A 26,762-nucleotide genomic window follows, 5' to 3' on the forward strand; every position below is an offset into this window, starting at 1 on the left:
AGGAGGATATAGGGAAGAAAAAAACTCCTCAAATTTATCCAAGTTGTTCTCCTTCCATTTCACCTTATATGCATATAATTATTTATGTTTGTAGGGGTATGAGAATATATCAGAAGCGTTTTAGGGGTGTGGGGTATAGAAAAGGTGGGAACCCCTGACTTAGACAACCAACCAAATAATAAACAACAGCCTAATCAAGGAACCACAAGAACACTCATCAGCACTGACAGTTCTCAGTTCTGATTATAAAAGAGAGAGAGAATGGGAGGGGGAGGGAGGGAGGAAGGAAGGAAGATCTTGAGACTTATCCTTGAAATTTATAAAATTCCAACTCTTCCTGATCATATTTTGAATGGAAATAGAAATAGATGAATCAGAGAAAAATCAGATTCATTTAACAACCATGTTACTAACTTAATAACTACAGTGATTCACCTAACAACTATGGCAAGAAAGGTCATCAAATGAGAAAAAAGTACGTAATGAATGACTCGCTTAGCAACAGAAATTCTGGGCTCAATTGTGGTCGTACGTCAAGGACTACCTGTACTATTGGATCCAGTGATGGCTCATAAGGAGAGGATGAATGGTCACGGCCTTTCAAGCAGGTGGATTCATCCCTCCCATTAAGGATTTATCACTCTTGGCTTCAGTATATGTGATGTCCTGGAAAGCCTTAACCAACCAGGAGAGATCAAAAAGAGGGCAGGGCGCGCGCGCGCACACACACACACACACACACACACACACAGAGTGGCTCAAATTCTGGTACACGTTGGCTTGTACTGTGGATGACTGATAGCATGTGAGGATTAGCTGAAGAATTCAGAGGTATCAGAAGCTGAAATCTGAATGAAGCAGAGAAATATCAATAACCAACAATCATCTGGCAGGTTGTAATGAACTTTACCCCATCAAGTCAAAGACTGAACGTCCATGAAAAGCTAAAGTCCTTTCAGGAGTTTGATACAGCAGTAACCAAAACCTGGCTGAAAATACTAAAACACCAGCCAGACCTATGGTTAAGAGGAGTCAACCCAGAATACACAGCTCAGAGAACAGGCAAGGCGAATAGAGGTGTAAGCAACTAACTTGACAATAAAGGAAAAGAGGAAAGTAGAGAAAAAATTCATTTTAAAAGTTCATAACCATTCATAGTAACTGTAAAGAAGAATCCTTAGAATTAGACGCACAGCACATAATGAGAAGATTTATCAATAAGCAAATATCAAGAATATTGTTCTTTTTCTAAAGTAAAGCTTTCCTTATTAGGAAGAAGTTAAATCAGTTAAAATTAGTTATTTCTATTGTAGAAGTGTCTAATGAATGCACCGTGCTTGGTTGCATTTTTCCTCCTACTGGCCTATGCACAAAGTCCCCACCATTCACCATCTTCATCCCTAATTCTCTATACTAGTTTGTTTTTCATATATGGACAGTGGGGATAGAAATCCTTGCCTGTCCATAACCCAGCATTACAAACCCCCCAATTTATTTTCTAAACATGTCTTATATTTGGAGAACTATGGATACTATGTTCATCAGAATGAAGCCCCCATTTTGCATTGATCTTTTTGGATGTAGAGAAAGCTTTTGATAATTTGAATTGGGATTTTATGTTTAAAGTGGTGGAAAATACAGACTTTGGGCCTAACTTTTTGCAAGGGAATAAGTTGATTTATACATGGCAGAAAGCACTTATTATTGTTAATGTTGGTCTGATCAAACCATGTGAGATGTGAAAAGAGACACAATAAGGATGACCCTACTCACATTTACTTTTTATTTTAGTTTTAGAATTGTTAAATAGATGAATAAGACTAGATGAAAATAATAAGATTTTGTAAAGACTTACAAATCGAGAGCTTTTGCTGATGATTTAGTTTTGGTACTGTAAGATCCACAGAGTATGCTGAACACTTAATGAAAAAATTGAAGGACTTTGGTAAAGTGACAGGCTTTGATGGTAATAAAGAGAAGACAAAGATGGCTAAATGTGAACATCCAAACAAGAGACTTTGATGAAAAAGACTGGCTTTGAAATTGAGAAGGTTATTTATTTAGGGATCACTTTAATTAACATGAACTGTACATTGTTTCAGAATAACTATGCAAAGTATGGAATATTTAAAAAGACCTAGTGAGATGGGATAAGCTACACTTGACATTGTTGGACAGAATTTCTGTTATTAAGATGAATATTTTACCTAGGACACTATTTTTATTTCAAACTAATATTGATATTGGTAGCTGATTTACCCTTTAAACTATGGCAAAAAGACATTCACACATTTGTATGGCAAGGTAAGATACCAAGAATTAATATAAATAGTTCCAAGATATCCATCTTGCATTTTCGAAGGACATCATTGCATACTTCTAGAGCATTTTCTCCATAATACTGAATCATGAGATCTACAATGTCTTGTTCATCAGTTGTTTCCAATGACCATTTAGGAATGTTTTGTTTTCCACGGTAATTAACATACTTTAGCTTCTGTCTAAATTATTTAAATTGCTTCTCAATAAGTTTATTCAATGCCGTGTAAAGATGTTCTTCCACAGTGTTACTCCTGTCAACTATGATGGATTATATTCAATCTAAAATTAAAATTAGAGAATTAAATTAATATGGAAAATGAGCTTTTAAGGAAAGAATATTAAACTAGATAAAACTTCACAAAAGCACAACAGTTTATTTATGATTTCATTTATACAGGTTTGTGTATGTCACCTGTTCCATACATTCTAGGCAAGTTTTATTCCTAAAACATAGCACTCATCCTGACCTGAGTTGGTAAGTTATAACCAAAAAGCCTATCCTTCAGTGTTCCCCCTTTCTTTTCCTGTGATCTGAATCCAAAGCTTTTCTCTTGGCTTGAACATAATGGGCAAACAGATTCCCCTTTGAGTATCATACCCCCGTTTGAAACAGCACTATTCAAATGGTGCTGAAACACTGAAAACTGTTCTTTCTGGATTGTCAAACAGAAGGCACTAAAAATGTAGAGGGTGTTCTCTCATTATTAAATCCTATTTAGGTCACCCGTAAGAGCAACTACTGAAGATTCCATCCCTGAACCCAAACCAGAAGAGATGTAGATACTCTGCTTCATCCAGAGTCTTCTGAAAGAGGGGCTGCCCCTTGCTGGACAACTTCATAAAGAAGATGGATGAACATCTGTCACAAATGGATCCTGTACTGAGAAAAAGGGATTGGACTCAATGACCTTTATGGTTCTAGCAGCATCTCACTGCCTTTGGTACAACCTTCCCTAAAATGGGGAAGTTGGAGATGTAGTGATAATTATCCAAAGTGACTGGTTCAACTGATGGCTTTGTATATACAAAAACTATTAAAAAGAAATAGTAAAGAAAGAAAACATAGAATAAAGTGTGGAGAACAATAGAAAGAGGTGGATGAGGAGAAGAAGGAGAAGAAGAGGAGGAGGAGGAGGAGGAGGAGGAGGAGGAAGAAGAAGAAGAAGAAGAAGAAGAAGAAGAAGAAGAAGAAGAAGAAGGAAGTCTTTAAAAAGCAATTTGCAATCTTCTTTACAATAATTACTTAATACTATTTTCCACTTCAAAATTACATAATATAGTTCCATTTTTCCCCATATACAGCCCTTTTTAATCTATAAATCTGGAAATCACAAATCCATTTTTATCAATTTTCAGCAAAAAGTCCATAAGAGGTTTTTAGTTTCTTATAAAGTAATTGTTAAGGAAAAGGAAAAGGTTTCCTTCGCACATATGTATTAGTTGTTCCTGACTCTAGGGGGCAGTGCTCATCTCTGTTTCCAAGCCAAAGAGCCAGCGCTGTCTGAAGGCGTCTGCATGGGCATGACTACACGCCAAAGATGCATGGAGTGCTGTTACCTTCCCACCTATTTATTACTTGCATTTTTACATGCTTTCGAACTGCTAGGTTGGCAGAAGGTGGGACAACTAACAGGAGCTCACTCTGTTATGTGGTGCTAGGGATTCAAACCACCAAACTGCCAACCTTTCTGATTGATGAGCTCAACATCTTAGCCACTGAGCCACCTAATTGTTCCTAATAGTTATTCCTTCCCTAATCAAACAAGTTAGTTTATCCATTTCCGCAAATTCAACCATCTTCATGATTACATGACTGTTTGTGTGTATCTTCATGATGCACACAAACCTTCATCATACAGAGAAACCCCATATACATATCTACATCTGCCCCTCCACCTTTAAACCCAAGCAGTAAAAAGAGATCCCTTTACATCCAAGCGTTTCCTCTGCCACAAACTGATTTGTTTCATCTTAAAATCATAGAGACATTTGTCCCAGTGCCAACCCCACCCAAAACCTGGTATCCTTGCATTTAAACTTTACAACTTCACCTCACCCCTAATGCCTAGCCTTCTTCCAAGCAATAATAAGAACTGGAGAAAGTAAGAAAGTAAGAATAGAGTCTGAATAGAGTCAAAGGGAAGTTTCCCCACAGAATGTAATTATCAGGAAGATGGAAAATAGCTTTCTCTGTTGTGACTCTCACATTATGGAATGTGAAGTTTTTCTTTTCTTTCTCCTATTCTTCCATTGTTAATCTTAATAATGACTGAACAATTTTAATGATTGAGATAAATATAATAATGCATGTATAAATGCATTGCTTTGTTACTGGGATTTTGATTAATGTCTCCCCTTTTGTGAAAGTTCAGGGACCTTCTTTGCTCCATTCTGTTTACTTATGGAAGGGCCCTTGGCCAAAGTCTGAAAGATTGTTAGATTGGTGTGTTGACCCTCTGATTCTGAGCATTCAAAATATTGAGAAACTGAGCTGTTCGATCCATGAGGGACAGCTGACCCAAGACAGCTTGCATCTCACAAGTACAGACATAAAACTGAGTGAGGCATGGTAAACATCATTAAGATGGTGTCAAGATGCATTTAGTTGGAACTGAAAGGTAAAATCTAAACTAGCAGCCTCACAAAAGGCTTCAGCAGTGCAGAAGGGTGTAGGAGTGCTAGTCTAACATTGCTTATCAAACTATTCAGTGAATCATAACAAAACAAAGTTCATGGTGCTCATTATATATACATTATTATTCAGAAAATGGGAAAAATACCTTTCTGTGCATGATTTAAAAAAAACTTGGTGGGATATGTCCCTTGACTGGGAATATTGCAGTTGAAGGATGCAATTTGTTGAAAAATGGAAAAGAAAGAGGGGCTTTCTCTGCATTAAGTATTGTAATCTGCATCCAGTTGGAATGTATAAACACTTTTCTTGTACTGTAGAGGTCATATAGTGGTCAAATGGAAAGGTAAACTTTCTTCAGCAGTGAACATTATTCTACACCAATGGACCCCTACGGAGACCAGTTTTTGCTTTAACACAGTGGCCATAACAAGCCACAATGACTTCAGAATGGCAATATGTGCTCTCTGATCCCATCACACAAATTACGCCTGATGCAAGCAGACAAATCACATAATTTGTGTGATACTATCCTGACTCAGGCTTCAGCACTTGCCTTATATATCTAGCTGGCTTTATAAATATTTTTAATACAAAAATACATCAACAAGATTTTAGAATACTGGAAACCCAGGAAAATTTGTCAAAGTGATAAGAATAGGCTTTGTGGACTAAATCAAGCTCCAGCCCAGAATGTTGTATCCAGCAAGAATTTCTTGGAATGGGCATGGACATAGACAGGTTGCTCTGAAGGTATTTTCACACAATCATATATTCTGTCCAAGAAAACTTATTCAAAATGTTTTATAGATGGCACACGCCACCAGAAAAATTAGCAAAGATGTTTAAAGATAAATCAGCGAAATGCTGGAAGTGTCAACAAGCAATAAGTTCCTATTATCATATGTGGTGGACATGTGCAGAAGCAAGGAAATACTGGACTAAGATAAGAGTATGGTTAAAGAAAATGTTACAGCAAGAAATAGTATTTAGACCAGAGATATTTTTACTAGGTATTATCCCAGAGAAATTTAAGAAAGAGGATAGCTATTTGGTTATACATGTAACTACAGCAGCAAGAATCGTATTTGCCCAAAATTGGAAATTAAATAAGCTACCAACAGATGAAGAGATAGTAAAAAAAGATATTAGACTGTGTAGAGATGAACTATGACTATGTGACACAGCAAACACCCATAAATGAGTTGCCCATTACCCATAAGTTGCTGAGTGCCTAAATGTGGTTATGTGACTGTGGAGGAGATGCATTCATCAGTACTTCAGAACTGGGTTGTGAGTATCTTTTGGAGGTAGGTGAATCAGGTGACCATCATAACTTTGAATGGTTACTCAGTCAAGTTGTAAGTTGTTTGTAAGTCAAGTACTACCTGTATCCATATTGTTATGAAAGTTGTGCCTGTCTTGTTTGTGGTCCATGGTGGCATTGATTGGTTTTCTTTATACTTAGTCTTACTTTTATCTTTTTCACCATGCTCCCTAACTTTTGTTATTAGAGCTAGCAAACTCTTTGCATTTTCTGCAGTCAGAGTAATTGCAGACAAGAGTTCAGACAAGAGTTCCTAAAAGACTTTCATTTGGGATCTATTGCATGTTGCCATATTCTTACTTTAAGTATCTGATTGTGTAAAGCAAACAAGCAGAATTCTACAGTAATAGTAGATATTCCATCTGTTTTCCATTTTCTATTCTGTGTAATAAATTCTCATTTAACTTGTAACAAAGAAAACAATAGCCTGAAATTATGTTCTCAATAATTAATGTCTCTATTAGGGCTATAGTGTCACCCGTCTGCCTATCTTTGTGGGAGACCCAGAATTTTAGAAATAGACTGATCCACTCATTCACTTTTATTTAGTTTGATTTCCAAAATTTAATTTCTATTCTTTTTTGGAAGATTCCCTCCTGAATTTTTGATATATAACATAATGTTTGAATAATGGGAAAATTCACACTAAATTATAATTTACAAGAATTTTTTATAATATGATATGCTTTTGGTATCTAACACAAGACAAATTGTCAAAAATGTCTCAAATGAATGTTGGAAATGTACAGTAAATGTAAAGAAGAAACTTTTTACCATTTATGGTAGACATGTGACAAGGCAAAGAAATATTGTAGTAGGATTCATATCTTAATATAGAAGATTCTTAAAGTGAGTATAAAAATAAAACCAGACATATTTTTCTTAGGCTTAATGGTCAAAGAACTTGAAAAAATATTGGAACTTGGATGCTATATTGTATATGCTAATAGCAGCAAGAATACTCTATGCACAAATACCTTGATTCCCACGACAGACAAATGTCTGCAGAAGTTGATGGAATTAGCAGAGATGCATAAATTGTCTGGCTTGATTAAAGAAAAGAACACAATTTTGTTTCTACTTGGAAATTGCTTTTGGACTTTGTAGTTGAGGTGGGAAAAAAACGAAACTTTGAACTTGGGTTTTGCTGATTAGATAGGTTTGTTATTATAGAATTGACTACTACATATCATTAGCAAAAATAAAAAGTTGAGATTGTATGTTATTACTTTATTCTACTATGCCAAAAGGAGTTGGAAGCCAATTATTTTCTTTTTCTTCTTCCCTTTAACCTACTTGTTTTCTTTACTTATTTTCCCATTATTTTCATTTTTCTTTATATTTCTGTATTTTATGTTTTGATAAACTAATAAAATATTTGAAGCACAGAAGATTCCCTACTGTGTTACTATCTAATCTATTCCTTTAGAAGGGCATTACTGGCCATGATCATGCTCTGGGGATGAGAGAAGGCCATGCTATGCAGAAGTGTTTTTTTTTAAAAAAATATGTGTTTTATTGGTACTTTTTTGTTTAAAAACATAATAATTGCATGTCTATCTTAACAGAATGTTGTCTGGGCATAATTAATTTTGAGTAAAAGTACAATAATAATCATACTAGTAATCTTAATTAATATATCAATATTAATCATAAACTAGAAGTATTTGTAAAGAAGAGTTAGCAAGCCACATTCCAGCCGAAGTTTGGGGAATCACATGGCTGCTTCCTCTGTCACCGTAACATGGCAGGCTAATCCAGAGGAACAGAGAGTTCCTATCATATACTGTAAGTGCAAATGTGGTTGAGGAAAGCACCCAGATGTGACTCATGAGAAGGATTTCTGCTCAAATAATTCTGGATTTCACTTTAATACCAGCAAGGAGACATCTATGGCCTACATTAAACCAATGACTTCAGATGTTGGATTACACAGAGCCCATAATCACTCAGTCACCAAACTAAACATTAGGCAGAAGGATTGTTCATTGAATCATTCTAAATTATTCATTATTCTCAGACTGCCTGTCTTGATATTAATCTTTTTGGGAGATTGTCTGGAATTTCCTAACTCCCTCTCTAAGAGAAAAATCATATGGTAAAAATCATAATGTGGCAATATGCCAATACAGCAAGATATAATGTATGCACATTCAATGTTTGTGATTGAGATTATCAATCATAGCTAAGCAAATGTTAACTTTCACTCACAGAAGCTAAATCAAATTATTGTATGTACCTGTGTTCTATTAAAAATAAATTGAAACAAATAAAAAATGTTTAAATTTAAATTTCAACAAAGTTATATGAGAAAAGCAACACCACAATGGTTGCCCAAAACTGAATGTGTTTAAGCAGCAACCGTGGAAACTCTTATCATTGTCCAAGTTTTATAAACTGCAGTAAATTCCGACCAGTGTAGAATCCTTTCATGACTGTAAGCCAAACTTTATTCAATTGCTTTAATTGTTCATTATAACGATATATATTTTCTTCCTTTCTTCACACTTCAAAGAGGTGTAACATATCTTCCAGCTAGACAAACAGTGCCAACTGTTTGCCTAGTGCAATTGGGGCTGGAAGCTATCACAGAACTCTAGGCAAAATGCCATAGGCCATAAAAAGGCCTTGGGGCCATGGAAAGCTTCACAGGAAACTATACTAACCCGTGGATTAGGCATATGACCAAAACAACAGAAAGCATACTTGACTATTTTTATAACTTTTCTACTTCTATATCTTATTTGTCGTGTGTCAGTTGCTTCTTATGTAATGAAGTGAAAGCAATTTATATATCTAAATATCTGCCTTGCACTGTGTTCAGGGTTTCCTCCTTCTTAGGAGGGACCCATTTTTATTCAGCTGAATAAATGTGTTGTGGCTTATTGAGACAAACCTAGACTCTGCCTTTTATTTTATTGAGCTACACCTGTCAATCTGCAAACCACACCTGCTCTGCATCTGCCTTGCACCCTCTGGCATATAAGACCTTTTTCCTTCTTTCACAGAGGGCGCATGAGGGCCAGATCAGCTTTTGCAGGCGGGACACATTTCCTGCTAAACTAATGCCCCAGGGTTCACCTGCTGAAGCATGTGATTAAACATTAAAAGCACAGACAGCTTAAGAGGTTGAACTCTACACAGTGTTTCAGCACACTGAAAAGCCAGTAGAGTTGTCAATATGAAATCATAGGAATTTCATCTTGGTATCAAGTACACTACCTGTATGAGGAGCCAGATCTTAAGGTTCTCCAAGCAAAACTTCCAAAACATCTCTATATGCTTAACAGGCTGATGGTGAAAACCAGGGTTCCTCTATTGCCAGCCCACTTCAAGCTCAGGTGGAGGGCCTCTTTCTTTCCTGGATATGTTTCCTCTCTGCATAAATTATTCTACAAAGTCTTACTCAGGGATATCACACTCGGGGACCGCAGACTGGATACATCACGTGCTGGCCCTGCCCAGTTTAGCGAAGGAGAAAAAAGTCCCGATACATCACGTGATGCTGCTGTGATGACAAGAGTTTGACACTCCTGGTCTTAATCAAAGCCCTACTAAATGGCCCAGAAAAGTCTAGACACATGTTACACCAAATCCAACCCTCCATTATTTAAGCACATAGGATGGCACGCTTATCTTTTTGGGACAAAAAAGAATGGAGTTGGAAACTAAATTGGTTAAATTGGTGCTGAATTTGTAAACAGATGGATAAAGCTTTGCCCTTCACAGGCCCTAGATAAAAGCACTTTCATTTTCAAAAGTGCCCATCCCTTCTTCCTTGTATTGTGTGAATAGTGTTTCCTCTGCTGTATCCTGAGACACCTGTTTCAAGAGAGGAAAACTTTCACAGCAGTTCTGCTTAATTGGTTATATCAAATAACCAGGCTGCAACAGATTTGGAAAAATGCCTTAAGACAATGAAGACACACAGCTGCTGCTTCACTTAATGTCTTCCACATCTTTCCTGATTCTTTCTCAACCTCCTACAGAGTTGTAATACCAGGAAAGTGTTTCTGGCCATGTGCAGTTTCTTTTTCTCCTCTTTACAAGAGATCAAGGAGGCTGAGAACATGGAGGGGGGGGGGGGTAAAAGGTAAGGTGACCAGATTTTCAGATTGGTAAAGAAGGACACCATTGACGGGGGGGGGGGGGGGCTTGATTAAAATTTTTATATTTTGTCAAAAGGTCACCCCAGGACACTGAAACCAGCATAAATACGAATCTGTTGCCAAACAAAATTTTGATCTCGTGACCATGAGAATGCTGCAACGGTCGCTAAGTGTGAAAAATGATCATCAGTCACTTTTTTCAATGCCATTGTAACTTTGGTCACTAAATGTTTTCCCCCTCCTCAAGACACCTCACTTCTTCCTTCATTCCTCTTGCTTATCTACCTTCACCTTATCTGTCTTCTGCTCTTTCCCTCTCTTCCTTCCTTTCTTCCATCCTCTCTTCTTTCCACACTCACTCCCTTCCTCCTTTTCTCTTCCTTCCTCCTTCCATTCTTTCAGCTTCATTTCTTTTGCCTATCTACCTTCTTTGTCTTTCTGCTCTTTCCATTTCTCTCTTCCTCTTCGCTTCTGTTCCTTCCTCCTTCCATCCTTTCACCTTCCCTCCTTCTTATTTCTTTCTTCTTCCTTCCTTCTGCCTATCTACCTTCACCTTCTCTGTCTTTCTGCTCTTTCCCTGTCTTCCCCTTTTCTCCCTCCCTCCCTTCTTTCCTTTCTAGTTCCATCTTTTCTTCTTTCCTCTCTCCCTCCCTTTTTCTTTCTTCCTTCCTTCCTTCCTCCTTCCTCTTGCCTATCAACTTCATCCTTTGTCTTTCTGCTCTTTCCCTCTCTTCCCTCTCTACCCCTTTTCTTCCTACCTCCTCTCTTTTCTCCCTCCCTTCTTTTTCTTCCTTTCTTCTTCCATCTTCCTCCTTCTCCTTCCATTCTTTCTCCTTCCATCCATCTTTTCTCCTTCCATCTTCTCCCCCCCACCCTTCTTCTTTTCCTTCCCCCTCCCCCCTCCCTCCTTCCTTCCTCTCCTTCCCACTCCTTGCAACTGCAATCGGAACCGCAGACAGGGAAGAAGAAGAGGAGGAAGCGGTGTTCTCTCTTCCTTCCAGCCCATTTTTCTTTTCTTTTTTTAAGTTTACAAAGTAATTTTCACCAATTCAGTGGAAAAAAGAAAACAGACAGCCCTCTGTCTCAATACACACATTCAAATAGAGAGAAGTTCCCTAAGGATGGGCTCTCCAGCACAAGTCCCAAAGCTTGGAAGAGTAAACCTCTGGTTCCAGTGAATGATACAGATTGTATTCAGGCAGTTCTCTGTTCCAAAAAAAAAAAAAAAAAATCTTGCAATGGGCTCTCTCCCACCCCCAGCAACAAACATTCAAACATCAGCCTTAGGCAGCAAAATGCTTCTACAAATGGAAAGCTGGCCAAAGGCCAGAGAAACTCCCAGATTTGGAAATACCTGAGTACAAACCCAGGCTGTTTACACAGAGGGCAGTCCTGTGGGCTCAGACTCTCTTCCCTCTCTCCAACTAATTCCCTAAACTGAGGGCAGCAAGTCTGCAATAAACTAGATGGCCAGAAAGGGGGGAGGAGACAGACAGACAGACAGATAGACACACACACACACACACACACACATAACAAAACCCATTAAATATGATCAGACTGTAACCAGCTTTAAAACATCCCCACCCCTAATTGAGATACACTGAGCGCAGGAGTCTGGCTTCAGACCTGGCTGCAGCACAGAAACCGCTTTGGTCGCATTGACCGATGATCTCTGGAGAGCCAGGGATGGAGGCCACGCCTCTATCCTAGTGCTCCTTGACCTCTCGGCGGCTTTCGATACCATCGACCATGGTATCCTTCTGCGACGACTGCGGGAAGTGGGGGTGGGAGGCACTGTTTTACAGTGGTTCTCCTCTTACCTCTCGGACAGGTCGCAGTCGGTGTTAGTTGGGGAGCAGAGATCGACCCCTAGGCCCCTAACGTGTGGGGTGCCCCAGGGTTCGGTCCTGTCCCCCCTTCTTTTCAACATCTACATGAAACCGCTGGGTGAGATCATTCGATGGCACGGGATAAAGTACCATCAATATGCGGACGATACTCAGTTGTATCTGTCCGCCCCGTGCCAACTCAACGAAGCGATGGATGTGATGAGCCAGGGGCTGGATGCTGTTAAAGACTGGATGGGGGTCAACAAGCTTGTGCTCAATCCAGAAAAGACCGAGTGGCTGCTGTGTTTCCCTCCCATGAATTGGCCAAGTACTCCATCTCTCAGGCTGGGGGGTCAAATTATACACCCCTCAGACAGGGTTCGCAACTTGGGAGTCCTCCTGGACCCACAGCTGACCTTCGAACATCATTTGTCAGCTGTGACCAGGGGGGCATTTGCCCAGGTGCGCCTGGTACACCAGTTGCGTCCCTACCTGAACCGGGAGGCCCTCACAACAGTCACTCGTGCCCTTGTGACCTCTAGGCTGGAATATTGCAATGTGCTCTACATGGGGCTGCCCTTGAAGAGCATTCGGCGACTCCAGCTAGTCCAGAATGCGGCCGCGCGAGCGATTGTGGGTGCACCTCAGTTCACCCACGTAACACCTATCCTCCGCGAGCTGCACTGGCTACCTGTTGATCTCCGGGTGCGCTTCAAGGTGCTACTTATCACCTATAAAGCCCTTCATGATAGTGGGCCTGGGTACTTGAGAGACCGCCTACTGCCAATTACCTCCACTAGACCGATTCGATCGCACTGATTAGGCCTCCTCCGAATTCCATCTTCTAGCCAGTGCAAACTGGCAACTACCCGGAGGAGGGCCTTCTCGGTGGCTGCTCCGTCCCTTTGGAACGAACTCCCCGTGGAGATTCGGACCCTCACCACCCTCCAGTCCTTCCGCGCCGCTGTAAAGATCTGGCTGTCCCGGCTGGCCTGGGGTTAAGATTGTAGCCCCACTCGAATTGTGCGATTGTTGTGTTCTTTTTAACATGCTGTATTGTCTATTGTTTGTCTTTTCCCCCTTCCTTTTTGAATTGTGAGCCGCCCTGAGTCCCCTCAGGGAAAAGGGCAGCATACAAATAAAGGCAAAACCAAAAAACCAAAAACACTGGACAAAGGTCTTAAGACCCAAGAAGAGAGTGTGAATGGGGTGGGTGTGTGAAGGAGAGAGAGAAAGGAAGAGTGAGAGTGATTGTGAGTGGTGTGTGTATATGAGACAGAGAATGACTGAGTGTGTTTGTGTGTGTGAGAGAGAAAGGAAGTTGAGCATGAGTGGGGTGTTTGTGTGTGTGAAAGAGAGTATGATTGAGTGTGTGTTTGTGTGTGTGTGAGAGAGAGGAAGAGTGAGTGTGTGTGTGAGAGAGGTGGGAGGAGGAATCCCTGCCCTGAAAAGGGAGCATCCTCTGAAGAGAGCAAACAAGACCTTTGCGGGCAGGAGGCAGTGAGCACTGCTTCCCCAAGGAAGCTGCGCGCCTTTTCTTTTGCAAGCGCGCGACACAACTGGCCCAGGAAGCTCTGCCGCCTATCCGGCCGGTTACCAAAATTTAGGCCCGAAAAGGCGGCTCCCCGCAAGCGAGGACAGACCTGCCATTTTAAGTAAGGGCGAGAACCGGGCTCGCCCTGCGCAGCTCCTGAAGACAGTTTGCAAGCCAAGCCTTTCCTTAGAGGATCTCCTGCAAGAGCCGCTCGGCGAGGGATCTGCTTAGGTGGCTGGATCCGGGGTGAACGGGATGCTGGGGTGGGCACGGAGGCACGGGCGCCCCGGACGGTTGCAGCCCCGACTTGCGGCTTGCCTCACCCAGCGGTGGCCTGGACTAGCTTCCCCTCCCGCCTCGGAGGTGCCCCGCTCACCATCTGCCGGTGGGCGTCTCTGGCGATCAAGTCGGTGAGCTTGACCGCCCCGCTGACGGTGAAAAAAAGGCCCAACACCACGCGGAGGGCGGAGAAGAGCAGCACCATCATTGCCTTCGCTCTTTCTCCCACCTTTCCCTCCCATTGGCCGCCAGCCGGAGGAGGTAGAACCGGGGCGGGGGCAGAGAAAGGAGGCTGGGAAAGCCATCCCGGATGGCTTTCTCGCACACAGGGAAGGGGAGGGGGGCGGCGGTGGCTGTTTCACCTCGCGCAGAGAACTTCCACTCAGAGCAACAGCCCTCAGCGCCTCCCGATTCCCACCGGTACCGTTATTCACCAGTTAAGCAGCAAGCAAAAGACAAAATGAAATGGAGACTCGTGCGGCGTGCTAAGCTAAGCGGACTCCAGCCAATCAGTAAGCAACAGGCTGGGCTAACTTAGATTTTTAGTTCAGAACAGAACGAGCTAGCAGCTGATGGGCGGGGGGAGCGAACGAGCTCCGAGCACCAAAATAAAGCAGGGTTTTTGGAGAACAGCCCGGGACACGGGAAAAATTATTGAAAGGCGTGCCTGTCCCGCCAGATGTGGGACGTCTGGTCACCTTAAGTAAAAGGCAGCTAAAGCTCTTCTCCTGAGGGCATCCTTGCTCCTCTAAAAAAGATTCCCCTAATTTCCCCCCTTCAGCTCTGTGGGGGAAATATTTGTCTGACTTCTGTGATCCTGTCAATTTCTTTCTGAAGCTCTTCCTCTTTGTGAGTATGTGACACCATTGATATCAATCTTGCTATTGAGCTTTAGAAACTAGCTTCACCATAGCTTGCATTAGAATCTTGGTGAACATTAATTTGGGAACTTGGTGAGATTTCCTTCAACGGGTTTGGTTTGGTCCTTTGGCCAGTTTTCTGTTAATGGACATCAATTAACCCATTGGAGTCTGTTTGATGTAAGCAACTATTTGCTTTCCAACAAGCAGGTTTTCTCGCCAAAAGTTTTTAAAGCTGTTATTTTTTTTGGGGGGGGTAGCATTTTTCAACTACTGGCCCATTTGCCTACTCCTGGATGTTATTTTCCATAGCTCCTTGCAGCCAGAACTTAAAATTTGTCCTTCCATTTGATCCTGGGAAAAGCAACCAAGATGAAGCAGGAGGAAACTCTCTGGATGCCCAGGGCTCTAGTCCTGCCAGGTATTGTGTTAGAAATGAGTGCATTGAACATTCAGTGACAAGAGGTTTTGTGTAGCTGTGTATTTTGCTGTGTAAACAATAGCAATCCCAATGCTTTACAGCCCTTTCTAAGCAGTTTACAGAGTCAGCATATTGCCCCCAACAATCTAGGTCCTCCTTTTACCGACCTCCGAAGGATGGAAGGCTGAGTCAACCTTGAGCCTGGTGAGATTCGATCTGCCAAACTGCTGGCAGCAGAAGTAGTCTGCACCACCGTGGCTCATGGAATTCAGATCAACTCTATACATTAACAATTCCTTAATACAAATATATGCCAAATAAATATATAAACACTAAAATACTGAAGCTGTTGCATTGTACTGATCTTATTCTTTTCTGCATTGTAATTACCTCACATTCAGAGTTGATGTAACATTGACCAATCACTGTACTTTAAGCAAGGACTACCTACAAGAACTGCATGTGCTTTCCAATATGATATCTAGATCCTCCTTGCAACTACAGTATAACCATATGCAGAGCCAGTTCAGTATGTAGGAATAGAAGGTTTAATAATACTTAATTTTTTTTAAAAAATGGCTGGCTGAAGAGGAAGTTCAGATTTACATGTTGGGTTCATTCCTGAGCTAAATATGTTCTGCTCTGGTGGTATATAGATTTTATGATGATCGAAGCAGACTAATCAATTACAGTAAAATGAAGCAATTGCAGTACAGTCAAAATCAATGACATGTCAAAACTAATCAAGGCAAAATCTGTGGCAAAAGTGTCCCTTTAAATAAAAATAATACATTCCAATCTTTCCTAGCCCTGCTCCTCATGCAAGCATGTTTAAGCATTGGAAGTTATTAAGCATACTGGACAACATAATCTCTATACATCTAGTGAACACTCCTGATTCTTAGATAGTTTTCAGGTTCGGTTAAAAGTACCATGAAGTACCAAGAATGCAGGTGAATGTAAGGTAAGGGGACAGGGGTGGGTTCCTGTACCGGTTGGTACCAGTTTGTTTCGTGCACGTGCTGTGCGTTGCTCATGCAGTTGTTCTGCATAAATTGCAGAACAATTTATATAATATAAACAATATAAATTGTTCTGCGCATATGCAGAAACATGCCGGCAATGGCAGAAGAGACCTGGGAACCAGTTCGGGGGCATGACCAGCCTGGGTTACTGCCTGTTTTGGGACCCAGGCCAAATCACGACTACCAGTTTGGCCAAACCGGGCCAAACCGGAAGCAACCCACCTCTGTAAGGGAAGCATTTCAAAACAGCAAATCAAAAAAAAAAAAAAAAGAGAGAGTAGACTTGTCTGTGTCTGCCCCTAAGATGAGACACTATACACTATAGTCTATAGAAGAATTATAATCTCATTTTCTTTTAGCACCCATATTTCTCAGATGTCTATGAAATCCAAACTCTTTTCCAGTCTCTGCTGAAAATTAAAACCCAATCGAAGAATTATCAGAAATAATAGTGGCAGTGAATATGTACATTTTAATTTTTCACATGGTATTAATCAATGTAGGCCATATAAACAAAAGTAGGAATAAGTAGGTGGGGGAGGGATGCAAAAGTGAAACAAAGTAAAATTGAAGGTTAAATGGCCCAGGTCCAAAATGGCCATGCAAGCCAATTGTGGCTGCAAAAGAATCCGGAGGCCAAGCAACACAACCCAAATGCCTCATGCCTGCCTTACTTAACAGTGACAGTCACAGCAGGTTAATTCCGTCCACGTAACAGGAAAGGAAGGCATGGAAATCAATACACCCGGGACATCGGAAGAAGCCTTGCGAGGAGACGCCGTTGCTGATGTGCACAAAATCTCCCCTCCCCACACCTGCAGATCGTCCTTTCAAAGAGGAGTTTCATCAGGATGAAGAAGACACAAACACCGCCTTCAGCCACCTCTTTGTACTGGTGAAACTCCTCTTTGAAAGGACGATCTGCAAGGGGGAGGAGGGATTTCCTGCACTTCGGCAGCAGCATCTCCTCACAGGGCTTCTTCCGATGTCCCAAGTGTATGGGGAAGGGATGTGGCTGACTTGGAGGGGGAGGATATGTGTGTGTGCATATGTGTGTGTGTGTTCTGCCAGGAAGAGCCCCCGCAGGCCAGAGCCATACAGTCAGCTGTTTGGTGGCCAGCAAGTAGGGCAGGTAAAGAAGAACTTGGATCATTGTGGCCGCAGGCAAGCAGATGGTGGGATAGAGAGGGTGGGGCTGGTGGGCTTGCTGCCTCCTGCACCTGAAAAATAATAAGATATCCCTGAAAATAAGGCCAAGCCCTTATTTGGAGGGTCAAAAGAAAATAAGACCCTGTCTTATTTTCAGGGAAACAGGGTATCATACTAGGAGCCATGATGGCCCAGTGGTTAGAATGCAGTATTGTAGGCTAACTTTGGTCATAGCTAGGAGTTGGATCCTGACTGGCTCCAGGTTTACTCAGCCTTCCAAGGTTGGTAAAATAAGGACCCAGATTGTCCTTACTTTTGTCCCAAATATGCTGATATTTGTAAACCATTCAGAGATTGTTGTAAAGCACTTTGGAATGGTATATAAGACTAAGCACTATTGCTATTGCTATCTCATCCTCCCCTCTGGAAATGGTTGGGGTTCTAGCACCTGACTAAGCTATCTGACCATGCAGATCAGCCCTTTTTGCCATAAATATACTGTCTCGTTATAATAATAATAATATTATAATTATCTGATTGGTTGCTTAGCTATCGATGTTTTCTACCAAATATCACTGGTTTTTCCTTTGGATTTTGAATCTTTTGCTTTTGGAGATTCAAAAGATCAGTAAATTATGTTTTATTGTCCACATTTTCATTAAAAGGTTTGTGTGCTGTCATTCTTTTAGCATTTTTAGCTGAAAAGGGAGAAAAGGCTTCATTTCAGATTATACTGCTGGAGGAATGTTCTTCAGACTTTCATTTGAAATATATTAAATTCCAATTCTGCCTAACCATATTCTAAATGGAAATAAATGTAGATCAAACAAGCAAGCATGAAAAAATAGCATGTATACTGGAGGTTCTAGGCGTATAATCCATGTCCATCCATTCATCCTTCTGTATAATATATTTTCCATTCAACCTATAATGAAAAAGAAAGTCTTATTTTAATATGCTAATGAAAGATAAGGATCTATCACACTATGAAGGGACCCACGTGACTATCTTTGAGGCCAGACCCAGGTGTCCAAATATAATCTGATATAATGTAGTGTGATCAAATAAATAATTCCATTTATTTGATCACACTCTTTCCAGGTACATTTTATCTTATTCAAAAAAAAAAAAAAAACCAACCCTTTATTTTAATTGTCTTTAGAAGGATTTGGTATCCCTATAAAATCTATTTTAGGAAAGGAATTCTTTCTTCTTGCCTTTGGTACCCCCATATTACTCACATTGCTCTGCATTATCCTCCCCCCTTGAATCAGGTAAAAGTCATCGTTTTTTCATATTTTTATTTCATCTCTCAACCTGAGTAGTGCCCCTCACCTTCCCTAATTTATTCATCCTGGCCCTCAGTCAATCCTCCCAATCAGTAGCCAAGAAGCTCTCTTCCATGATTTCACCCCTTTCCAAGATGTCACTGAGGGCCAATAAGGACCCATTGAAAGGGCCGTACTGAGTGGGGCAACCATCAGTTGATTGATCTAAGGCAGTGGTTCCCAAACTTTTTCAGTCCACCACCCCTTTGGTGCTACAAACTGATCCTCAGTGCCCCCCCCCCGTGGTGGAATTCTGTGGGTGTGGCTTGGTGGGCATGGCTGGGGGTGGTCATGTGACTGGGCGGTTTGCACGATGGAAGGAAGATAGAAACAGTAAAATTCAAAACTGTAACAATTAATTGCACATTTATTCAAAATTCAATTTAAAAACCTTTTTAGTTAATGTTAATTCAACAAAATTGTTGAACATGATCCAGTGATACCAGGTTTTCAAAGTCTGATAGTCATTTATCAAGAACCTTAGTAACTAGTAACTTTGTTACTAGTGGGGTGTGATAATTGCTTAGGTGTTGACTGAAGGGTTTGATGTTAAGGAAGGAATCTGTTTGCTGTGTCTAAGGGATTTTAATGTCTGGAGTGGACAATTCTTCTTATGATTAAGAAATTTGCAAATACTTTCAGCTTAGGCCAAAAGGCTTAAGTGTTGTGGCCTTTTGCCACATTATGTTTCCTTCATAGCATTATTGATAGGTTCACTGGATTGTGTGTGTGTGTATGTGTATGTGTATATGGAATGGATTGGAGGTGGTATTCAGCCAGTTCTCTCCAGTTTGGGCGAACCTGTAGCAGCAGCCCCGACATAATGCTCAAGCACTACACATGCGCAGAAGGGGTGCACACATGCAGATGTGGCGCATGTGTTCACAGTTGAGAACCATTAGGGAAGGTAAGTGAATCCCACCGCTGGAATGGATGATGTGGGATGGCATGGGGAACTCATCAACTTTGCAGATGACACTAAACTGGCAGGAATAGCTAACACTCCAAGAAGGATCCAAAAAGGTCTTGAAAAACTTGAGCAAAGGGCCCTATCTAACAAAATGAATTTCAGGGTGGAGAAAAACAAAGTTTTACATTTAGGGAGGAAAAAATCAAAGATATAAGTATAGATTTAGGTGAGACCTGTCTCAAAAACAATAACTGTGAGAGAGACCTTGGTCCTTCCTTCCTTCCTTCCTTCTTTCCTTTCTTTCCTTTCTCCCTCCGTCACCTATCGCCTCCCTCCCTCCTCTCCTTCCTTTTTTCATGGTCATCACAGTAAAACCACGCTGGAGTTTTCACCATCAGGATTTTTATGGCAATTAATACAGTAATTTGCATAGAAGGGAAGGGAGAGGGGAAAAAACTGCTCATGCTGAATTAATTTTATATATAATTTCAGTAATCCTTTGAATGATTCCTGCTTTACCTGATGATTCTGCAAATTGGTGAACATCAACATCTGCAACTAAAGATGGATTCGAATTAGTGAAAAACACACATGATAAAATTGGTAAATCACAGAGCATTTTTCATAAAACTGATAATTGCATTGATTTATCTTTTCTATGAATGTCTGTTATGTTAATTGGATTTCTTGTCTAATAATTCTTATATTTTTCTATATATTTATTTTCTTCTTTTCTTTTACAAGTAAGCTTGAATGGCTCACAATGGTGAAAATTACCAAGAAGTAGGTTGTGGTCTACTTTGTTGAATGCCTCACTGAAGTCTACTATGTCCACAACATTTCACTGGTCTACTAATTTAGTCAGTTTGTCAAAGAATGAAATAAGATTGGTTTGGCTTGATCTGTTTTTAACTAACATAATTTGACATGATCTGTTTAACAAACAAAGGTTCTTTTCAAGAACCTTCCCTAAAAAGGGAGGTTTGCAGACAAGACCAAAATTGTCCAGTGCCATGAGAGCCAGTAATGGCTTTTAAGGAGAGGGTGATCCATCATTTCCTTTTGAGCAGATGGAATCACCCTCTCATCAAGAATCATTTTCCATCTGTTGGATTCAGCTACATATGGTCTCCTGGGAGGCCCTAACCAGTCAAGAGGGATATGGTATAAAAGAGGGCAGGATTCAAATTCTCTTGGACTCCAGCCACTTTCTCAAGGTTAACTGTCTCAAACCCATTGTACATTGCTCAACCCTAGTTGGCTTGAGCAATGTACAATGGTGACTGACATTGTGGGAGAATTTGGTGAGGAATCCACATGCATCAGAGCTGAAACCTGAGTGATGCAAAGAAACAGCATATTGTAATGAGTTTACCAATAAGGAAACATCAGAAATTCTGTTCATTTTATGCAGCAAAACTTCCCTTGCCAGGAAGGAGAAAAGTAATTCACCTTATTAGCTGCCTCATATTAAAGTAAATGAGATGCGGTGGCTCACTGGCTAAGACTCTGAGCTTTTCAACAGAAAGGTCAGCAGTTTGAATCCCTAGTGCCACCTAATGGAGTGAGCTCCTGTTACTTGTCCCAGCATCTGCAAACTTAGCAGTTCGATAGCATGTAGCATGCAAGTAGAAAAATAGGAAACACCTTTGGTGGGAAGGTAACAGCACTCCGTGCACCTTCAGCATTTAGTCATGCCAGCCACATGATCACGGAGACGTCTTCAGACAGTGCTGGCTCTTCAGTTTTGAAACAGAGATGAGCACCACCCCATAGAGTCTGGAACAACTAGCACATATGTGCAAGGGGAACCTTTACCTTTATCTTATTAAACTAAAGCTGACCTGTCTGCTCATCCTTGAGCTCCCCCCCCCAATCCTCTTCTTCTAGGAAGATGAGGGCCCAAGTACTCACTGACTATGTTAGCAGGATCCCCTAATTTCTTCTGCAGTATCCCACCCTTCATCTGTATACTTCTTTCCCAGTTTCTTTTCTATATGTAGATGGTGGTGTAGAAATCTTTGTTCTTCCAACTGTGAGGGTTTGTGTTGTTTGGTGTGTGTATCCCATATTGCATTCCTCCACTATTTATTCTCCCAGTATGTCTTAAATTTTGGAAATTTTGCATACCATTTTTATCACATTATCAGACTCCCAGCCTGGATAAAGTTCCTTTGGTTTTTCCAATTGTATATAAGTCTCTTTTAGGCATTAGAATTTTAAAGCTGAGTGAGCACTATATTTCAGATAAATGTAAACTAGGTGTCAATGATGCCATGACATCTTTTCAATGTTTTCAGTCTTCTCTAGCCTAAGTAATCTGATGAAATTACAGCCCCCTAAAATCTTTGAGCAAGGGGTGACTGGGTTGTATTGCTGTTTCTATATAGACCAGTCTGATGCCACAGAGAGTGTCAAGCAAACTAAAGCAGCCATATAGGTTGCAATAAGACACAAATGGGATTTATTCTTGGGATTAAGACTGGTTCTGGGACACTTCTTCACTCTTCAATTTAGGATTCCTGGAAAAGAAATATGCACAGGGATTTTAGATATTTGGAGGCTGTCCTGCAAAGTCAGCTCTCAATTTCATTCTACTTGAAGCTCCTATGAGAGAATGCTGCTCTTCTTCGTTCTCTGGCTCCACCCAGCATTACATGCTATGTTCACTTCCCTAGTAGCAAAAATAGCATCGCTACCTGTAAGACACCTTAATATTTTTTCATATCAGTAAGGATGCTGAAAAAAAGGATGGACTAAATTCAACTTTTTGAATTTTGATTTTAAGTGGAGAGAACATTTCTGTAATATGTTGAATTTTTTTACCATTTTATCGAGCTTCAAGGTTTGTGGCAATATCATTTCTATTGCATCTTCGAAGGACATCAGTGCACACATTTCGAGCATCTTCTCCATAATGTTGAATCAGAAGATCTACAATTTCTGTTCGACCAGCTTTCTCTAGTGCAGCTCCACGAATGTTTGGCCTTCCATCATAATTAATAAAATTGAGCCTCCATTTAAATTCTTTAAATTGCTGTTCAATGAGTTCATTCAATGCATTGTAAATATCTTCTTTCACAGTGTTATTCATCTCAACAATGATGGATTATATCCAATCTAAAATTAAAATTAGAGAATTAAACTAATATAGAAGATGAGGCCGGAAGGGAATACTATTAAACTTAAGCTAGTTAGCACATTCACAAAGGTATAGTGGTTTATTTATGATTTGATGTGTACAAATTTGCTTATAAAGAACTTTATGATTCTAGCTATCATCCCACTGTCTTTGATACAACCTTCTTTAAAATGGGGAAGTTAGAGATGGAGTGATAATTATCCAAAGTGACTGGTTCAAAAGATGGCTTTATATATAAAAATAATAATAAAAAGAAATAGTAAAGAAAGAAGTCATAGGAAAAAAGTGTGGAAAACAATAGAAAACGAAGAAAAAGAAAATCTAAAAGAAACTATTTCCAATCTGTTTTATAATAGTTACTGTTATGACCTAGACTTCCCCAAACCACAAGCAGACTCCTTGTCACGACAAAAACCCATTTTTATTAACTTACTATGAATTCCTCTCATTCACATCCAGCAAAGTCTTTCAAGGGTGAATTTACAGTCACAGACCTTATCTGCCTTGGAGAGCTGTCAAGCAGATATCTTCAAAACATGGCAAGGAGTCTCAGAGAGTCAGAACCAATTAAGCAAACTAATTGTCTCCTGCAAACTCCGCTCACCTTTCGCTCCTCTTTTATTCCCTATGGGAAGGGCCATTCACTGTCCACCTGTGGCCTTACTCCCAAGTCAACCCTTCTTCCTTAGCTGTTTCCTTCATCTGGCAACTCTGTGCATGCGCACACTGGAAAGAGGCTCCAGCTTTTTATATGCCTCACTGATGTCTGACTCCAAAGGCAGCCAATAACTATCAAATGGCCCTGGCTCCATCTCTGCCTCCAACGCAGAGCCCTCAACAGAGCCTTCCCCAGACTCCAGGACTGGCCCATGCTCCTCCCCATCTTCCTCATTGGTCTAATCTGCTGCCAACTCTGCTGGCGGGCCACATCAGTTACTTGATACTCTTTCCTTCCACAGAATTATGTAATATAATTCCATTTTTCCAATATTCAGCCTTTTTTAATCCGTATCTCCAGAAATCACAAGTTCATTTTCAGCAAAAAGTCCATAAATTATTTTTACTCTTTTATAAAGTGATTGCTGTTCCTTCCCTAATCAAACAAGCCAATTTAGCTATTTATTCCCATCTATTCTTCCCCTATAAAAATCTTAGATCTAACCACATAATCTCTGTACTCTACCTTTATTTCCAACAGCACAGCACAGTTGATTTCTATGCTATGCTGTCGGAAATAAAGGAATCTTCTGTTTTTTTCCCTTCAAGCATCAGGGAATCAGACCCCCTCGATCTTCTAACACTGATATAGAATATACAGTAGGCTCCTGGTTGGAAACTTAGCCCTTAGTTTCAAATCATTGGAAAGGGCCCTGGATTAAGACACAAAAACTGTAATATTGTTGGTCCCTAGAACCCCCCCCCCCTGCCCCAAAGCCAATGAGAAGAAGTAAAATGCAGAACTTTCAAGCAGACATGAGCATTAACAATAGGAGAGTAATAATGCATGAAAACCCTGCATCCCGGGAGGGAGAAAAATGTCTGCTTCCTCCAGGTGGTGAGCACTTAAGCATTTACCATTCTCTTTTTCTCTTGTGAATGTGGGTCAATCTCTCCAAGAAATGCACATAAACCATCTTTACCTTTCTACTATTTCTACAACAGTTCATTTCGTGACTATTTGAAATTACAACAGCATTGAAAAAAGTGATTTATGACCAGTTTTCACACTTCTGACCGCTGTAGCATTCCCATGGTCATTCAGATGCTTGACAACTGTTTCGTATTTATGACAGTTGCAGTGTCCCGGAATCATGCGACCATCTTTTGTGACCACCTGGCAAGCTGAATTAATGGGGAGGCCAGATTCACTTAACAACTGTGTTACTAACTTAACAACTGCAGTGATTGATTTAACAAATGTGGCAAGAAAAATCATAAAATTGGGCAAAACTTAACTAACTTCTCAAGCAAAGTTGAAGAGCCTCCTTCTTTTCTGGAGTGGTTTCCTCTCTGCACAAATTATGCCGCAGTCTTTCTCAAATGCCTTATATTTTTGCAAAGCATTGGTCCCAGAACAGTCTATCCCACACAGACATGTGTAACACAAAATCCAACCCTCCTATATTTCAGCAATTAAGTTGGCAAACTTACCTTTTTGTGGGGAAAAAAGGAGTCTGAAATCTTAATTGGTCCTGAATTTGTAAAGAGGTGGCTAAAGCTTTGCCCTTCGCAGGCCCCAGATAAAAGCACTTTCGTTTTCAAAAGTGCTCCACCCTTCCTCACTGTACTTTATTCTGTGAGTCACGTTTCCTTTGCTGCGTCCTGCACTTCAAAGGAGGAAGAGTTTCACAGCAGTTCTGCTTAATCGGTTGTATGATTCGTATCAAATAACAGGGCTGTGCAAGCCTTGAAAATATTGCCTTTAATCAAAGGTTTAAATGAAGATACATACCTGCTGCTTTAGTTACCGTATTCCATGTTTCTGTCAGTTCCTTTCTGTAGCTCTTCCTGTTTGTGTTGTCAGAAGGAAAATCCATCTGGTTCAGTTCCAAGCTGGGAGAAAGACACTGGAAACTATATGGAGATTGACTGGAAAGAAAGTTTAATGATGAATAGAAACACACACAAAGACATCGTGAGTTCTGAGTCAGCTGAACAATTAGCTAGAGGAGTGCTAGGATTTTTTATACAGGTCCTGAAATGTGTGTGTGTGTGCACGCATGTGCGCACGCACGCACGCACGCACGGGCACACACACAGCAAAGGAGCTTATGTTCTGATTCCTACTGTGGCTTATGGCTTCCATCCTGTGCTGGAGGGGTTCCGTACTAACTCTACCATTCTGCTTTGGCTAGCTGTCAAACTTGCTGCAAGGAGTTTCAAAATATCCTGTCTTGAATGGATTTCTGCCTGTGGTATTTGCTTTGCTTATGAATGGATCCATCTAAATAGTTGGCTTCCTCTTTCAATAAGCTCTTTATCTCCTTACGTGCTGGCATCTGCTGTGAGCTACTGTATTAAGAAAGACATGGGCTGCTTTCCACTTCTAAAAACATATTTCTCCATTTCTCCTTTAGGGAAATCTAATAGTCTTTTTAAATATGTCCCAAAATAGTTCATTCTTCTGGGAGGGGGTGCTTCCCACTGTGTATGTGGTACTATTTAACAACTTGATTTGCCATGCTTGTATTAGAATCTTGGAGAACATTAATTTGGGAACTTGGTGAGATTTCCTTCAATAGGTTGGTTTGGTCCTTTTGACATTTTTCTGCTAATAGGCATCAGTTATCCCATTGGAGTCCGTTTGATGTAAGTAGCTATTGGTTTTTCAAGAAGTAGATTTTCTGACCAAAAGTTTTTACAGTTCTTATTTTGGGAGTGGCATTTTTCAACAACTGCCCTGTTTGTCTACTTCTTGGTGTTGTTGTCCACAGCTCTTTGTTGCCAGCAGTTAAAATTTGTCCTTCCATTTCATCCTGGAACAAGCAGCCAGGTTGAAGCAGGGGGAAGCTCCCTGGATGCCTGGGACTCTATTCCTATCAGATATTATCTCAACAATGAGTGCATTGAACATTGAACATTCACTGACAAGAAGTTTTGTGTAGCTGAATATTTTGCTGTGTTATCAGTGGAATTCAGACCAGCACTATGCATTAGCATTGCAATAGTACATGCCAAATAAAAATATTAACATTAAAACAATGAAGATGTTGCATTGTTTTATTCCTATTCCGCATCATAATGACCCTCATTCAGAGCTAATGTAATACTGACCAATAGCTGAATGATTGTACGTTACACGAGAACTATCTGAAAGAGCTGCCTGTGCTTTCCAATATGATTTTGAGTGTCCTTGCAGCGATAACACATGCAGGGAAAGTTAGGTATGTAG

General features: G+C 40.5%; 1 protein-coding gene and 1 long non-coding RNA gene across 2 annotated transcripts in view; both read right to left on the bottom strand.

Annotated features, from left to right (window-relative positions):
* LOC116516232 (NACHT, LRR and PYD domains-containing protein 3-like) overlaps window positions 1-10,413 on the bottom strand; it is a 67,328-nt gene extending 56,915 nt beyond the window's left edge. The window contains 1 exon segment of the mRNA XM_032228669.1: window positions 7,259-10,413. The gene's annotated coding sequence lies outside the window, so the exon portion shown is untranslated.
* A 7,589-nt stretch (window positions 10,414-18,002) lies between these two features.
* LOC116514280 lies at window positions 18,003-25,151 on the bottom strand. Its single transcript, XR_004256084.1, has 4 exons — window positions 25,022-25,151; window positions 22,555-22,848; window positions 20,248-20,286; window positions 18,003-18,415 (listed from the first exon to the last, which is right to left on the bottom strand). It is a non-coding gene; the product is annotated as an uncharacterized LOC116514280 (long non-coding RNA).
* Window positions 25,152-26,762: the final 1,611 nt, after the last annotated feature.

Source organism: Thamnophis elegans, chromosome 1 (genome assembly GCF_009769535.1).
Source record: "Thamnophis elegans isolate rThaEle1 chromosome 1, rThaEle1.pri, whole genome shotgun sequence".
In the NCBI taxonomy this organism is placed as follows: Eukaryota; Metazoa; Chordata; class Lepidosauria; order Squamata; family Colubridae; genus Thamnophis; species Thamnophis elegans.